Source organism: Triturus cristatus, chromosome 8 (assembly GCF_964204655.1).
Source record: "Triturus cristatus chromosome 8, aTriCri1.1, whole genome shotgun sequence".
Classification (NCBI taxonomy): Eukaryota; Metazoa; Chordata; class Amphibia; order Caudata; family Salamandridae; genus Triturus; species Triturus cristatus.
The window spans coordinates 198,947,594-198,964,143 of NC_140591.1; the positions used below are offsets into that span (position 1 = coordinate 198,947,594).

Consider the following 16,550-nt stretch of genomic DNA (forward strand, 5'->3'; position numbering starts at 1 on the left):
GGCACCCTTGCACCATGGTGCAAGGATGCCTGAGTCGTGGGGAGATTGTTTTTGTGCAGGAAGGGACATAAACCTAGTGATTTGAGATCCAGAGACTCGTAATAAGTTAAACAAATTTCCTAGGTTGTTGAGGTAACCAAAACCCGTCCTACCAGCAGGCATTTTCAACCTAATGAGCAAACTATAATGTTGACTAAACAGGGGCCATAGTATATGCAGTGCACAGTGAGCACAATGGGCATCTGTGTCCTGGGGCACTTTGGTTTTAAAAAAGGGGTTGTAGGTGCTTGTACCCATGGGCGTCATTAGGGGTCGCAGCTGGGAGCTATAGTTTGCTCTCTGCTAAACATGGCAATTCCTTTGCATCCCCTGGACTCAGAGGAGGCAGATGTGTTGCCCCCTCTAAGGTCAGGCTTAGCAAAGGAAGTGCCAGGTGTGGCAGAGAGCGAAATAGTGGTAACTGCTGTGACCCCTGACTACTCCCAAATGATGTCAATGCTTGTACCATCCCATTTTGCTTGTACCATCCCATTTATAATGCAAATCACAACAGCACTACAAGTGCACTGGTGGGATATAAAGTGGGCATGAATCTATTGCCGTTGAGTCTGCACCGTATTACAGACGTGGATGCAGAGGCAAATAAACCATTCAAAAGGCCCATTGGGTGAACCATTCACTAATGTGCTGCTCCCAGTGGAAGTTTGGGTTAACATCTGCACATGGAATAGCGCATTCATTGTTCTAGGGTGCACCATGCCTATCTGTGCCCTGCACACCCAGCTAAAGGTGTGCCTCAACACAGATCAAGGAAATTTCCCCTATATGTAATATTTGCCCAGGTGTGCACACTTTTGGGTGACTAGTTGTGGGTTACAAGAAAGTCCGTAAGAGACAAGAGTAATTTTGGGGCACCAGCAGCACTACATATCCACCACAATTGAGGGTGCCCACTGTTTTAAAGCCCCTTAGGTACTTAATTTCAGGAAATCAACTTTAAATGCATAAATAATGTAAAAAAGATTTTAAAGTTGAACTTGAGAGCCCAGCAGACGTCAGTACCTCGCTGCACCTTTTTTTACTCTAGGCTTTTTATTAGATGTTCCTACTTTGACCCACACATTACCTATATAGAGTCGGATTGAAGTGGGTACTTAGAGCACAAAGAACTCTTTTTGTTGTTTCTGGTTCACTTCGCCACACCACATATACCTTATGAATGAAAAATCACATAGCTTTGGGACGTACTGTGAGGACACATAACTAACTGTACCACCCAACATCCTACCCATGTGGACTGACTTGCAACAGTGCGAAGCCTTGTTGCATATAAATACACTCTAAACTGAAAACAAAAGACACAGATCTGATATGTTGTCCTTGGTTTCCAAAAAAAATCATAAAAAAGGACGCAGAAGTTAAATATGGACATTAATCCTATTAATTCCTAAAAAGAAAATCATAAAAAAGGAAGCAGAAGTTAAATATGTACATTAATCCTATGAAAAGTATGGCTTTGAGGGGGCGTGTCCATGAGCGTCAAGATGGCGGTCATATCTTAGGAGTGCTCCGGACCCCTCCGTCATCCGCTCTGCAATCACTCGCCATCGGGACCCCAGCGACCTTTCTGTCACCTGCCTGCTTACCTGGGAGCCCTGGGGTTTCCTTTAGAGTGCTGCCTGGCGATTCTGGGCGAGGCAGGCGGCCTCGAACATCTGGTCCTGCTGCGTAGCCTTCTCAAGATGGTGCCCGTCACTGAACTCGCTGGATCCCCGCTCGACCTCTGGACCTGAGTGCTCTGGTTGAAGGGTGTCGACCCTGGTGATCATCCGGTGCTGCCCGGCCGACCCCGTGAACCAGCCTTCTTGGTACTGGCTGCCTGCTCGGCTCCGGTGCCGATTGGGTGGAGAGGAGGAGCTGCTGTCCAAGTCTCCTGCCGGGTGCCCTGCAGCGCTGCCCCATTGAAGACCACTGCTGACCTGCTGTGGGACTGGCTCCGCATGCCGGCTTCATCGGGCGGATTCTGTGGAGGCCTTGATTCGCTGCACTGCGGTGGCTGTGGGTTCTCAGCGCCACCCGGCCTCTCCGGCCCCCTGGACAGGAGCCGGGACCCGTGTGAGGCCGTTCCCCCGATGGTTGACTTCGAAGGCCTGAGGCCTGGGGCCCTGCGACGCCTGCTGTGAGGTGAGGGGGTGCCTGCCTGTTGCGACTGCCCTGCGGGGGTGCCTGCCTGGAGGGGGGGTGAGTCGCCATCGATTGAGCAGAGGGGGCGGTCTCCACATTGAGTGAACCTGTGGCCCTCTGCTGGGGGTATCCCACGCTCTGCCTGCCCTGGACTCTGGAGATGTAGAAACATGGTCCGGCCCGAGGCTGTGGACCCCCTCTGGTACTGCAGTGTGGTACAGGGGTAACTCGACTGCCATCTCGGGCAGTGGCGCTTCCAATGTGGTGGCGCCCCCCCTCTTGCCGATCCCTGCCACAAACCCTTGCGCTGTCTGGGGGCTCCGCACGGGACCTGAGTCTTGGGCCTGAAGTGACTCCGTTGTGGGGCTGCAGAGCAGGGGTGCTCGCAATTACCATCCAGCTCGCTGTGGTGCTGGCCTGAGAGTAGAGAATCGGCCGTCGATCGGGCGGTAAAGGGTGGCCTCTTCACTGGTGTGGCCTTCCCCCCTCTCTCCTACTGCGAGGTGGTGCTGGGGCCCTGGCTCGAGGTGCACCCCGGCACCCTGCTTGACCCTGAGCTGCAGTGCCTGAGTGCGGCGGCCCAGCCTGCTGCAACGGAGCCCTCCCCTTCCCCCTGGTGTTCTGGTGGGGTGTGAGGGGCGTTTCAACTGCTGGTTCGGGCAGTGGTGGGCCTACCTGTGGGGGTGTCCCTCCTGGATGGACCTGTGTTGGGCGGTGGCGGTTGGCTGCGGCCTCAGCAGGTGAGTCACGGTCACTACATCGGGTGGCAGTGTCTCCTTGGTCCCGGCCTCACCCTAGTCCCTCCCGAGACTCTGGCTTCATCTCTCGCCTCGCCGGCAGGTGGCTGACTTCTGTCCCTCCGCTCTGGCGGACCCGGGAGTCCTGGGCCGACACCAACCATGGCCACCTGCAGATCCGTGCGCCTGGAGCTCTCCCCGCTGACTCGCGTGAGTCCCCGGCTGAAGGCATCGCCGGTGGTCGTGGGGTGGTGTGAACTGGACGTGCCTTGCTCCCTTCCCTCCCCCTTGGCTGCCCTTCCTTCCCTGGCCTGCCTGGCCGCCCAGAGCCCGTGCTGCATCCTCTCGCTACTTTACAGTCACCATGGGTAGAGACAGGGTGCCCAAGACCCCCGCCACCCAAACCAAGATGGATCGGTTCACCACCACGGACTCCGGGGCGACTGCTGGTCCCGCGGATAAAGAAACTCCTGCCGCGGCAGACCTCTCTACCATTCTCCAGGCTACCCACACACCGCAATCCTCGGTTGAGAGCAAGATTACGGAAGTCCGAGTGGACATGACCCTGATCCGACAGGACCTCCGCAATACTACTGCCCGGATTAAAGAAACAGAGTCCCGCATATCTACCGTGGAAGACGATGTCCATCAGCTCAAGATCCAGGTTACTCAACTCCAGTCCCACACGCAGGAGCTGCATCGGTGGGCCGAGGATGCTGAAAACAAGTCCCGTCGTAACAACCTTCGACTGATCGGATTTTCGGAGGGTGTGGAGCAGGGTCGGGCGGCGGACTTCGTGGAGCGCTGGCTGCGCTCATGGATGCCCGAGGGCTCTCTCTCCCCTGGTTCACGGTCAAGAGGGCACATTGTTTGCTTGCTCCCCGCCCGCAGCCGGGTGCCCCTCCTAAACCGATCATCCTGAGGATCCTCAACTTCAAAGATCGGGACGCTATTCTCACCGAGTCCCGTAAAAAGCAACCTCTTAAATTTGAAAACCTGACAATCATGGTCTTTCCTGACTACACCCGGGAGGTCCAAAACCAGCGCCGTTCCTTTGGAGAGGCCAAGCAAAAACTACGCTCGCTTAACATTCAGTATAGACTCCTTTTCCCGGCCCGTTTACGAGTGGTTTTTCAAGACAAATCTCTCTTCTTCGATACTCCTGAGGAGGCATGTACATGGGCAATAGAGGACCGACAAATAAGACTCAGTGCCCCGAATCCAGCCCCATCCAGCGGCAATGGAGGTGCCCGGCGGGACATGCCAGTTCTCCGACCGAGACGCAGGCGCTCTGGTAGGCGCAGGGGCCAGAGGCGCGCACGCTCGGACTCTCCGATGGGCCCTTCATGGCGGCTTATGCCTGAGCTGCCTGGTGAGACTCTTCCTGCGAGGCGGCGCTCTGGCTCCTCGGGCCACTCCGACCCCGGAACTGCTTCACCTCATCCATCCTTGCTGGACCTACCAGACACTGATCTCTCCCGCAGCTCGATGCTCCTACCAGGGCCCGCTTGAACTTTTTTGTCTCTTCAGATGCTGGCCGGTTTCATCCAGAGCTAGCACTCTGCCTAGTTACTAACTTTGTTACAGATGGCTACAGATATGAACATCCTACTACGAGGAGGGGTCCTCCATGATTTCCTGTTTCCAAGCATTTTAGTTTGGTCCTTTTGCTTCACTGTTTATTGTTCGGGCAACAGATGCTTCCTTTCCGGAAGAATAGGGTGGGGGGCTTGGGGGGATTGGGGTCGTGGCCCCTGTTTGTTCTGTTCTTTGTTCTTTTTATTCTTTGCACCAATATCACACTTTTACACCTAGGTGAGCGCGTACTACCCAACACTAGGGGCAACATATTTACTAGCTTTAGGCGCAGTCCCACTTCCACGGCCTCTGCTATACTTGCCGGCTGCCCGGCCCCTTACAGGACTTCCCCCTGCCTGGCGATTATAATGGGGCGTTGTTGCTCCATATAATGTCCTGGAATGTTAATGGCCTGCTGGACAAGGTCAAGCGCGCAGCAGTCCTGCGATATGCCCAGCATCAAGCCGCAGACATAATCCTGCTTCAGGAGACCCACTTAATGGGCAATCACTGCCCCTTCCTGGCGCAACATGGCTATGGCGGAGTCTGGCACTCTGGATTCGGTAGAGGGTCAAGGGGAGTGGCTATTCTGGTGCGTCGTATTCTTCCTCTGGTGGCACGTAAAGTGAAGCACGACCCTCAGGGATGCTTTATCCTCCTGGAAGGGACCCTCGGGAATCGCTCTCTTAACCTTGTGGCTGTCTATTTCCCTCCCACCCTGTTGGCCTCCACACTCCAGAGGCTCACATCAGAGGTCGCTGCCTTGCCCTTGGGAATGACCGTAATTGGGGCAGACTTTAACGTAGTTATGGATTCCGGCCTTGACACCGCCTCGCCCTCCTCCAGGACTGCCCAACCCGGCCTCCTCTCGACATGGGCTGCCAGCCTGGGTCTCGGGGAAGCCTGGAGACTTTGGTACCAGGACGAGGAGCTCAAAGACCAAGTCGATGCAGAGCTTCGCCTCTACTTTACCACTAATCAAGATTCAGTGTCCTCCTCTCGTACCCTTTGGAAGGTCGGGAAGGCCACCATTTGGGGCTTTGCCATAGGCCAACTCAAACTTACCCATGCGGCGCGTGATTCCCAGCTCACACTTTTAGAGGCGCAGGCCACCCAGCTCCAGACACTGCCCCCTGAGGACAGAACTGAGGCCCAAGACAGGAGGTTTGCGTTCCTGAGGGATGAAATCAAACAGACCTCCCTCGATCTTCCGTAGCTCGAGTATATGGTTGGGGAGATAAAAACGGGAAGCTCCTCCATCGCCTCGCCACTTACCCTATGGCCCGCCATATAATACCAGAGGTTACAGTTACGAGATTCACTGCGCCCCGACAGCGGTGGCCCAATGCTTCGCCGCTTACTATGCCACCCTTTATTCGGCGCAGGCGCCTAGCCTTTCGCTCCCTGAGCTCCTCTGGCGGGAATGGTTCCCCCTTCCGCGCCTTAGTGAATCTGAGGTGGAGGCACTGGACCTCCCGATCACCCCCGAGGAGGTGTCAGAGGCTATATCGCGCATGGCGGCCGGTAAGACACCGGGACCGGATTGGCTCCCCCAAGAATATTGCGCGTCCTACCGAGACACCCTGGTCTCGCCTCTGGTGGCGATGTACCGTGAAGCGGCCCAGAGACGGACCTAGCCACCATTGTAGTGATCCCAAAGTCTCAGCCCCCCTCGAGCTGCTGTTTGGACTACCGTCCCATCTCTCTTATTAACACTGAGCTTAAAATCTTTGCCTCTGTTCTGGCCAACCGCATAAGACCGCAGCTGGCTAGTCTGGTTCATCCAGATCAATGTGGCTTTATGCCTCTCCGAGGGACCTGGCACTGTCTTAGATGCCTTCACCTTGCCCTCGCGAACCGGCACTTGCTGTCCCCCTATTTATTTCTCCTTCTCATAGATTTTGAGAAGGCTGTCGATACTTTTGACTGGGGTTATTTGGAGGCAGTGTTGGAGCAGATGGGCTTTGGAATCCCTTTTCGCAACCTGGTGAGGATGTTGTATTGTCGCCCCGGGCGCAGGTCCTCGTCAATGGGGCTCTGTCCCGTCCCTTCCCTATTAAAAGAGATACGATGCAAGGGTGCCCCCTCTTGCCAATCCTGTTCGCTTTGGCAATGGAGCCCCTTGCTTGCCTTATTCGATTTGACTGCTCTCTCACTGGATGGAGGTGGCCCGGTTTTGAAGAGGATAAGATCGCGATATATGCGGACGATGTGCTGCTGTTTCTGGCGGAACCTGCTCAATCGGGGCTCCGATGCCTTCGGGTTCTGGACCTCTTTGAGCGCACCTTGGGCCTTCGGTTAAACCGTGCCAAGTCTGTTCTGGTTTCCCTTCATGTGTCACATGAATGCTTTGACTGGCAGATCCCTCTTCGGCGGCAGTCCTTCAAGTACTTGGGGATCTGGGTGGCCCTTCTCGCCAACCTTGCATGGTCGCTTAACGTCACCCCACTGGTTAAGCGGGTCCGCGCTGACCTCCTTAAATGGCATACGCTACCCCTGAACCCTCTAGGCAGGATAGCCCTTTTTAAAATGATGATTTTACCTTGATTTCTATACATGCTTCACAATACACATCTCTCTTTCGCTAGGTCCTGGTTCTGTGAATTGGGCAGTTTGGCCTCTAAGTTTTTATGGAGGGGACGGAGGCCCAGGCTGGCCCTGGCCCAATGCCGAATCCCGCCCTTTGATGGCGGTCTTGGGATGACGAGCCTATATCTTTATTACTTAGCGACTTGGCTCCTTACTGTGCACAATTGGTTTAACGGCGGCTGGTCCGACCCGGCGTACCGTCTGGAACTGCACACCCTAGGCTTTTCCACTATCCAGGGGATGCTGTACATGGATGCTGTTCCCCAAGCCCTCCCTGAGGTCACGTTCGGAGTGCTCCTGGCCTGGCGGGCCTCCCTGCGCCATACCCGCTAGTCGGGCAAGTTGACTCAGTATACCCCCATGTGGTGCGGCACCAGACTCCGGGAAGTTGCTTTGGTATTCTGGCCCTGGGAACTCATCGGGATTTCCCTGCTGGGCGATGTCTGGAGCGGTACCCATTTACGCTCCTTTCAGGATTTGCAGGCTCGACACTCCCTCCACTCTTCTCAGTTTTTCAGATATCTGCAGCTACGCCATGCCTTCCACTCCTATATACCAGACGGCACTGTCTTGCCCGAGTATAGCCCACCCGAAGCTCAGGTCATGACCGGCGACCTGGGGAAGGGAGGAATCTCCTGTATCAACCGCTCCCTCACAAACAACACCCCCAACTCCCTATCTCAACTCCGGGACAAGTGGGAGGGTTTGCTTGGGGGCCTGGAAGACGCTGACTGGAGAGACCCCCTGATGGCTCCTAAAATAATTGCAAGGCTTCGACTAGTCCAAATATATTTCCTACACGCTGCCTATCTTACACCGCTGCGTCTTCACCGCGCTGGGCTTCGACCTGATGCTTTCTGCCCCGCTGTCCACACCCCCAGGCAGATTTTTATCACATGGTATGTCCTGAGATACAGGGGTATTGGGAATCCGTAACGGGGGAGCTCACGGAAGTCTTGGGCTGGGAGGTTCCTCTTGACCCTACACATGTTCTCCAGGGCATCACCGAGGGTCTGGATGGCAACAGGGCTGAGAAGCTCTTTCTTAACACAGCACTAGCAGTGGCCAAGAGGGACATTGCAGCTCACTGGCTGAACACTAACGCACCTACATTGGCGCGCTGGCGCAGAGAGTTGGACTGGTGTGCCGCGCAAGAACGGCCTCCCTATGTGGCCAGAGGTTGTACCAGGAAATTTCGTTGAATGTGGGTCTAGTGGGGCAGAGTGATAGAAGACTAATTTGGACTGATACTCTGTCTAGTCTGGGAGTGGGTATGCCGATATCGGCCCTTTGTACGTCTACCCTTTTATGCCAATGCGATATGCTTGTGTCTTTGCCTTTTACGATGTACTTCTGAATGGTGCTGTTTTCTTTGTTGCACCCTAAAATCAATAAAAAAAGTATGGCTTTGTGCTCTAAGTGATTGTCAGGGCCATCAGTTTAGTTTGTCTTTCAAATTAGTTCAGTTCAGACCCAATAGGCTATGATCGCTTTTTCTTGTACCCAGTGCTTAATTTGTTAAAGAAAACATACCTGGGATTGCATTTTGCTCTCTCACTAGGAGCCCATCTACACACAAGCCAGTTCTTTCAGGATTAGTCTTTTTGTTTTTACTTTATAATTACTTTAGTGTTGCCTTTGTGTTAGCCTGATGTGATAGTAGGGTGAGTATGATCCCATCTCCTGCCAATGCTGTTCCTTTCTTCCTTTCTTTCTATCTTTCTTCCCTCCTTTCTTCCTTTCTTTCTTTCTTTCTTTCTTTCTTTCTTAATGTACCAGCCCACTTCAGCCAATGGCTGACTTCACTATGACTTACAGCATGCCGCCCTTTCACAAGGAACACATCCACACACAAAATAGTTCTCTTCAGTGCCAGGGATTACTATCTTAATATGTATTTTTTTATACCCCAAAAACTCTTTTGCCTGCAGCAAATGATTTTATTTTTAGATGACGAGGGCACGGCATATTCCCGAAAGATAAAGTTCTGCAAAAAACCACGACAAAACAAAATAATAATTTACAGGAGGCTTGATGCCAACCCGATACCTATTGTCTTTCCCAATGCTTGTTTTAATATGTTTTATGCATTTTAAACTTAGCCTCTTGCTTTGGAAATCTACACACTAGCAATCAGTGTCACCTATATACTCAAATGTATATTTTTCATAAGCATTAAACCTGCCCTCTCGCGAGAAACTCTCTCCTCCTTCCTTCAGTGGTACACACCGTTTGAAACTGGCCCCATGCTGACATCTCTTGATTCCCCATGTTATAATAGTTTTCAATGTTCTAAATTGGCCAATGTTTCCTGAATGTAACTGTTGATGGGTGGAGAACTAGTGAAGAGCATTCAGAGCAGTGAAATGTGCACAACAAAAGTAGGGTGAGGCACACCTTATATGTTCAGCCACACCCACAATCCACCAAAGCAAAAATTCCCTTTTGGTCATAGTATAGCATCTTTACAGAGATTTCATGTACTCTTTGATTCAGTAAAGATTAATTGTGACTCTTCAAATAGGAGTCTGGCCACCCACGCACACTTTTTATAACATTTAATAATACTATAAAACTGTTACCTTGGTGGGACTCTACCCAATGGACTAGAGTGCATTTGTATTTCTCCAAAACATCGGAGCCATCACTTCTAAAAATAACTATTCCCAATTAGTAGTTCTAAAAATACCTACTTTGCAAATCAAACACTTCCCAAAGTTTTCCCAAAATATATTGAAGTGAGTGTACGGGTGAACGGCCCTTAAGGGATTAATACTTTGGGTTAAAGGGTTGAATGTATAGGTTATAATTGTTGAGAGTATGTGGATTGGAGTATAGGATTAGATTACAGGGTTTAGGGGTCAAGGGAGCGGAGATAGGGATTAGGGTTAAGGATACAATGGTTTTGGGGTATATGACCAAAGTTTTAGAGTATATTGTTGAGGATTTGTGGTACAGGGATAAGGTTTGGGAGCTAGGGACTAAATATATAGGTACAGGGCTAGCAGTTTAAGGGTTATAGGTATGGCGTTAGGGTTTGGGGTTAATGGTATTGGTTTTGTTGTTTGAGCTAAAGGATTTGGGGCATAGTCCTTAAGGGTAGGGTATATGGTAAACGGAAGACAGTATAGGGTAAATGTTATTGGTAATGTGCTTTACGGATACAAGGATACATATTAATAGTTATGGGTTGGGGTGTGGGTTAAGGGGTTATGGATCAAAGGGTTAAAAGTGTAGTGTTAAGGGTATTGTGTAGAAGAGGTAAAGCTATGAGGTTAGTGGTTAGAGATTGGGGGACAGTGTACATGGTTTAGGGCGTAGGTTTAAGGGTTTGTGTTTTAGAATTAAGGATTGTATGTTCGGTTAAGAGTATAAAGTTAAGGGTCTGGGTATTCAGACTAAAGATTCAGTGTTGTGGTTAAGGAGCTATCGGTTAAAGGGCTAAGGTTATAGGATTAATCTGTACGATTGATTATGTTAGTGTCATAGTTACAAATTTGGTGATTTAGGGTGTGTTGATAAGTGTTCCTTTATTTGTAGTCAATTTCATGAGAAACAAAGTTGAACTGTTGCTTTTCCCAGTAATACCATACTTGATTATTTCAATGAAACACACTTCAATTTCAAAGTGATGCATTTGGAAGTGTTAAAATAAACTGACGCATTTTCTCAGTAAAAAAATCACATTAAAAAGGTACAAGCAAAGTCCCACATTTGCAATGTAATGTTAATACATTTTGGCATATCTGTATTTGGAGATTTGTACATTCTATTCTTGATTCTTTAGAGAATGTGCACATGCACTACTTGTTCAGGCACTTTTTAAAACTTGAATGTCCATACATACATGTTTGCATTATTCAGTGTGCACCATCTTCTAGTTTGGATTAGGACTGCTGGTGGATAGAGAAGACAGCTCTCTACAGGCCAGTTATACAAAGTAATCTTGAGGGATTTAAACACAAATTTACTGTATATACTACTGGCGGGGTGGGCAAGATCTAACATGTATTGGCAACTTCAGAGAACTTAAATAATAAATAATATATAACGTTCAATGAAACCCTGGTCAGACTTTTTGTTGTTTTATATATTTTGCATTTTCTACTGTGAATAATTTTCCAGTGCGTTACAATGATTTCATAAATTGTGAGATACCCACATATATTGATTGTTACCCTCATACTAAATGATGCCAAAGGCACCTTGTATACCTAAAACTAAAATATTGTATATACACACCTAAATGTGAATAACATATGCTTGCAATTTTTTTTTTTATTATAAAACACTTAACAATCATATATCATTTAATTAGAACAAGATCGTTGCATCCTAGCAGTCAGGTGTACCCAGACAAGATATGGGAATCTTTTTATAGCTTTACTGCATAGGAAACAAAATTATTTTTATTTGCACAAAAAACAAGGAACTGCTGTTTTGAGTTACTATAACCTGAAAGCATAGTTTGCACCCCGTCAGTTGAATATTAAAAATGAAAAAACTATTAAGAATAGAAAGAATAAGTTATGGCCAACCTGCCCCGGCACTGACACCTATTTTAGGCAGATCATGAAGAAAAATATCTCCATTCACAGTGCATGAAAGAGCATAGCTGAAGTGAGCTGTTCCATGATGTGTGCTGGGGTGTGTGGAAGCAAAATGTGAATGACAGTACAGCAGACCAATAGATGAAGGGGGCTGACCTAAAACCCCTCTATGCATGTGCATATGTATGTTTTATTTCTTAGTTTGATTAATTTAATTTTTATTTATATGACGCTCACAAAATAGCTAAATCTGTGCCTAAACCAGACCAAAAAAGCAACACTTGTGCAAATAATGATTGTTTGTGCAACCACACTCACCAATGTTTTGTTTTCCACTTCAGATCCTGCTGGGTAAAGCCGGTGATACTCTACCCTTTGATTCAGTAAGTAATGTGCTTACACTTCTTATAAACACATTTTGTAATATTTTCTGTAGAGGTTTGCAAGAATATCACTGTACAATCCACCACGTGCAATCCATGATCTAGCACATGGATCAGAGGAGGTCTGCTGGATAGGTAAAAGAAGCCTCAGTTCGATTCTTTACAACCCTTTTGTAGTAACTGATTTTGAAAAGCAAATGAAGGACCCGGGTATTAGGATAAAAGACTTGTCTGAAATACTGCAACAAATCGATAGCATAAACAAATTAGAAACTACTATGAATTCTATATTGCACAAAATAGAGCCAACATGCCCATTAATTTCCATGATTTAAATTTAACTGGTGCCAACAGAGTTGAGAAAATAGATACATTTAAAGTCTTTTCTAAGTGATTTATAACATTTTAATCGGGAATGTGAATATTGTGTGAATTCATTTGTTTTCTTAAAATACATTGATAATTAGCACAAATAGCAAGTTGACTGTGACCTCTTTGCAGTTTTACCAATAGAGATACTAATAGAGAGTTGTAAGTGTTCTGGCTGATTCACAAAAACATGCAAGGGTGTGTAGAAAATGTCATAGATGCTTTGTGAATCAACCTACTAGTCTCAATAATTTCCGTTTTAGGTAATTGGGTAGAACCAAGTAGCAGAAGGAAAAGCTGTGAAAGGGAATGTATGTTTTTTAGCCTCAATTCGAGGAAATCAAAATCACAACCATGTACATTGATCCTCCATCACGTGAAATCAATGTCGTCCATAAACTAGACTATCCTAGAAAGAGCCTCTGTCTGTCAATAAGACAAATGTTGCCGCGTGCATGTTATAGGTATGGAGACACCTCTTGATGAAATGATATAGAGCATCTTGCAAGATGTCACTGAGGATTTTGGGTCAAATTACCACTGAAAATCTTTTGCATGAGAACCTTTTAACCTGAGAATAAATTCCCATTTGTACTAATAAACATGTTATGTTATGTTAATTGGGATTTGTAGAGCGCATAATCACCATCAGGTCTGTTAGCGCTAAGAGAGACTAGCTATGGCCACTCCCTCCCCCAGTGGCTGACTGTTAGTCCCCGGTCAAAGCGCGTGTTGTGCCTAGGCCTCTGTAAAGAGGAGGGTTTTCAGTTTTTTTCTGATTGGGAGAAGGGTTTTTTCCTTGTGAAGGCTTTCTGGTAGCTTACTCCACAACTGCGGGATCAAGACCGAGAAGGCTCGACCCCCTTTAGTCATTGTGTTGAACCAGGGACCGGCCAGCCGGCCTGCATCGGATGACCAGAGGGTACGTCCAGGGACATGACAGCAACTGTAGAAAATGTATTTCTGATTTAGAAAATATGACTAAGGAATTGTGCTGCTCTTTTCGATGTGGCTACAGTGATGAGTTTACAATGTTGGATTGGAGCCAAAGATTTCTACTGCTATTGTAAGAAACACAATGTGCAGGATATGTAGACTCTGGCTCAAACAATACTATCATTGCAATGGAAAGAATACGTGCTCTGGTATAATTTAATGTTTACAGATGCTCTGCTCTGTTTATTTAACATATCTTAATGTGTACTTAAATCTTAGAAAGTAAATTATCATCACTTTCACATGCACACGGACTTCCTAATGTTCTTTTAGAGACTTTCAGCAGATTGTTTACTTATTTAATCACGGTAAGTTGTGCATATATTTATTTTATGAAAATATTTTTAAAGAATACAGGTTAAGCTGTTGCTTGAAGTAAGTTTCATCTTATGCTTCTTCCAACTTTCATCATGAAGAAATCTGGGTGGGAGTATAGCAATTAACTTTGATTACTATCTGGCTAATATCTTTGTGGGAATGCCATTTTTTCCATTGAGTTTACAATATGTAAATGTGAAACCTATAGCATTGTGATCATCACTAACGAAAATGTGCCATGTCATATGGGAAGATGAATAATAAAGGGCAATATAAAAAAACAACATAAAGTAACTACAACCAGAGAGACTACGGGGAAGGAGTGCTGAACAGATAGGCTGACACTTTTTGCTTTAGATACAAGTGTTACTTCAGTGTCTCACTTGTCTGCATGGTGCATTGTACGAAGAGAGACAAAATGATCATAAGTAAACAAATAGGGGCCGATTACGATTGCGGAAGGACCGCCCCTGCCAGCCATACGGTGGTGGTCCTGTCGCAATCTGTCCGTGATTTGCTCCCTCCCCATTACGATGCCGGGGGGAATCGTGTTCGGAACGCCGTGGAGGCAAAGGCCGTCTGCCACAGATTTGCCACAGGCGATCATTGCGATTGCCTGTCGGAGCGGTCTGCATCCAGGAAATGGTCGCGGTGCCTAGCAGGCACCGTCCGCCAAATCACAATGCTGTCTCCAGCCAGCCTTTCTGTAGCAGGTAAACCGCCATTGAAAGGCTGATGGAGATTGGATTTGGGGGCCCGTTGCGGGAGGGTGTGGATGCACTGAGGGGTAACCAATGGTAACCGCCTACATTTCACTGCACCAAGTGGCAGGCACAGTGTGATGCCTGCCACGTCATGCATTAAAATGCAAAAAATGCTAATTTAATGTCGCGGCTGGTGCTCCTGTCAGCAGCACCCGCCGCAATATAAAAATGCAAAATGCAACTGCCATGGTGATGGTCACATCCTGATTTGGTGTGTGGAACCGTCGCATGTATTGCGGACGGACCCGGTCACCACCCCGATGGCGGACGAACTACAGTCAGTCCACCATCCTAATCAGCCCGGTAGTTCGGGTTGCTTCACCAAACACAGAAAAGGCACATGGGTTTTTATTAATGAAAATCCCAAATTAATTTTTCATATAACAAAGTTTAGTATGGCATTAAAATGCAATTTTTATCGAAAGCAGTAACTTATACTGTTTGGTTGTCTGTAAACAAAAAGAATACAACAAATAAAGACATTTTTTAATGCATTTAAAATTTCTCTTTGAGAGCAATGCTTGTTAGCTGGAGCTTGGGTGGTGGGGTTTACTGCAGCTTTTTATAATGCGTAGAAAATAAAGGATAAATAATTGTACAGTGTGAGTTATTCACTGTCAGCCATTGCACTCTTGGCATGTTTCTGTGAATTATAGGGAGGCATAGCCACCAGTGTTTGTGAATACTAAATAACTAAGGGCCAGATGTACGAGGATTCTAAATAGCGATTTCCAAATATCCAATTGTTACTGAATTGCAATTTGAAAATCACTATCCTTAGTGTATCAAAGTGACTGTTCTTTTATTAGCGATTCCATATGATTTGCATTCTCAATTTTTCAAATTCTAAATAGCGAATCAGCTAATAGCGATTCGGTATTTAGGAGTCGGAAATTGTGAAAGTTATGTTAGGGAGCAGTTTGATTACCTCACATTGAGGAAGTCTATCAATCCATACTCTTTTCAGTGTTGTTGATCACAGAAGAAAGAAGTGTGTGTTAGGAGATGTTAGGCCTGGCTTTTTCAGCTTGTTCATCCCCAGACTTTGTGTTTTTGAGCCTTCTGTTTTTGACCCAGTTTTTGTTGGTTTTATGACTCTGGGCACTTTACCACAGCTGATCAGTGCTTAAGTGCATATGCTCTCTGTGTTAAGTGTTACTATGGATTGGTGTTTCCATGATTGGGTTGTTTGATTTACTACTAAGTCCCTAGTGCAGTCCATTGTGTGTGCCGAAGGCCTGCAAATAAAATGCTGCTAGTGGGTCTTCAGCACTGTTTGTACCACCCACACAAGCAGCCTTGCAAAAGGTTTTCAGACCTGCTATTGCAGTGTCTGCGCGCAGTCTCTACTGCCATGTCAACCTGGTAAATGCACCCACTTGCCAGGGCCTAACCTTGCATTTTCTTGCATATGAGTCACCCCTAAGGTAGGCCCAAGGTACCTCTGTGGGCAAAGTGCATTGTATGTGAAAGTTAGGACAAGTGAACTACACTGGATTTCGTTTTTCACTATTGAAAGGCTATCTGTCTCAGTGGATAGAAAGGGAGTTTATTTATACCATCTTATAAATATAACTTCCCATTGGGACAAGATAGGAAGGCGAAGTTTAGTATGACTGAACTCAGAATATAAAGATGCATCTTTCAGTCAGGATGATTTTTACATTCTCTGTTTGAAAATACCACTTTTAAAAAGTAGGCATTTTCTTGCTTTGCCATCCTGTGTGCCTCTGCTGGTTTGTGGATTGACTGTCTGGCTTTTGAGTGACAGGGGCTGGGTATGTGCATTCACTGTAGACAGCCACTTGGGAGGTTGAGGCGTGTCATTGCTGGGATGGGCTGAATAGACCTGGGCTGCATTTAGAGTAGGGGGATGAGATTTCCTTATACATGAATGGGCCAGGTCTGCCTTACACAATGCTGTCTCCCCTTCCTGCCAGGAAGCTGGACCAGGGAGGACAGAACTGGTTTTGACTGACTACAGAGCCTCTCTGCCACAAGAGAACAAAGACAAATGCTGTGTAAATATTGGTGCCCAGACCCCAGAACTTCAGATTACTTCTAGACTCAAGAGGAACCTCT

At 47.4% G+C, this 16,550-nt stretch overlaps 1 protein-coding gene across 5 annotated transcripts in view; it reads left to right on the forward strand.

The window, feature by feature from the left end:
• The window catches only part of LOC146801829 (potassium voltage-gated channel subfamily E member 1-like), a 266,708-nt gene that overhangs the window by 206,921 nt on the left and 43,237 nt on the right, over positions 1–16,550 (forward strand). For all 5 annotated transcript variants that reach the window (XM_085621338.1, XM_085621339.1, XM_085621341.1 and 2 more), the window contains one exon: positions 11,980–12,021. The gene's annotated coding sequence lies outside the window, so the exon portion shown is untranslated. The remainder of the gene's footprint in view (positions 1–11,979; positions 12,022–16,550) is intronic.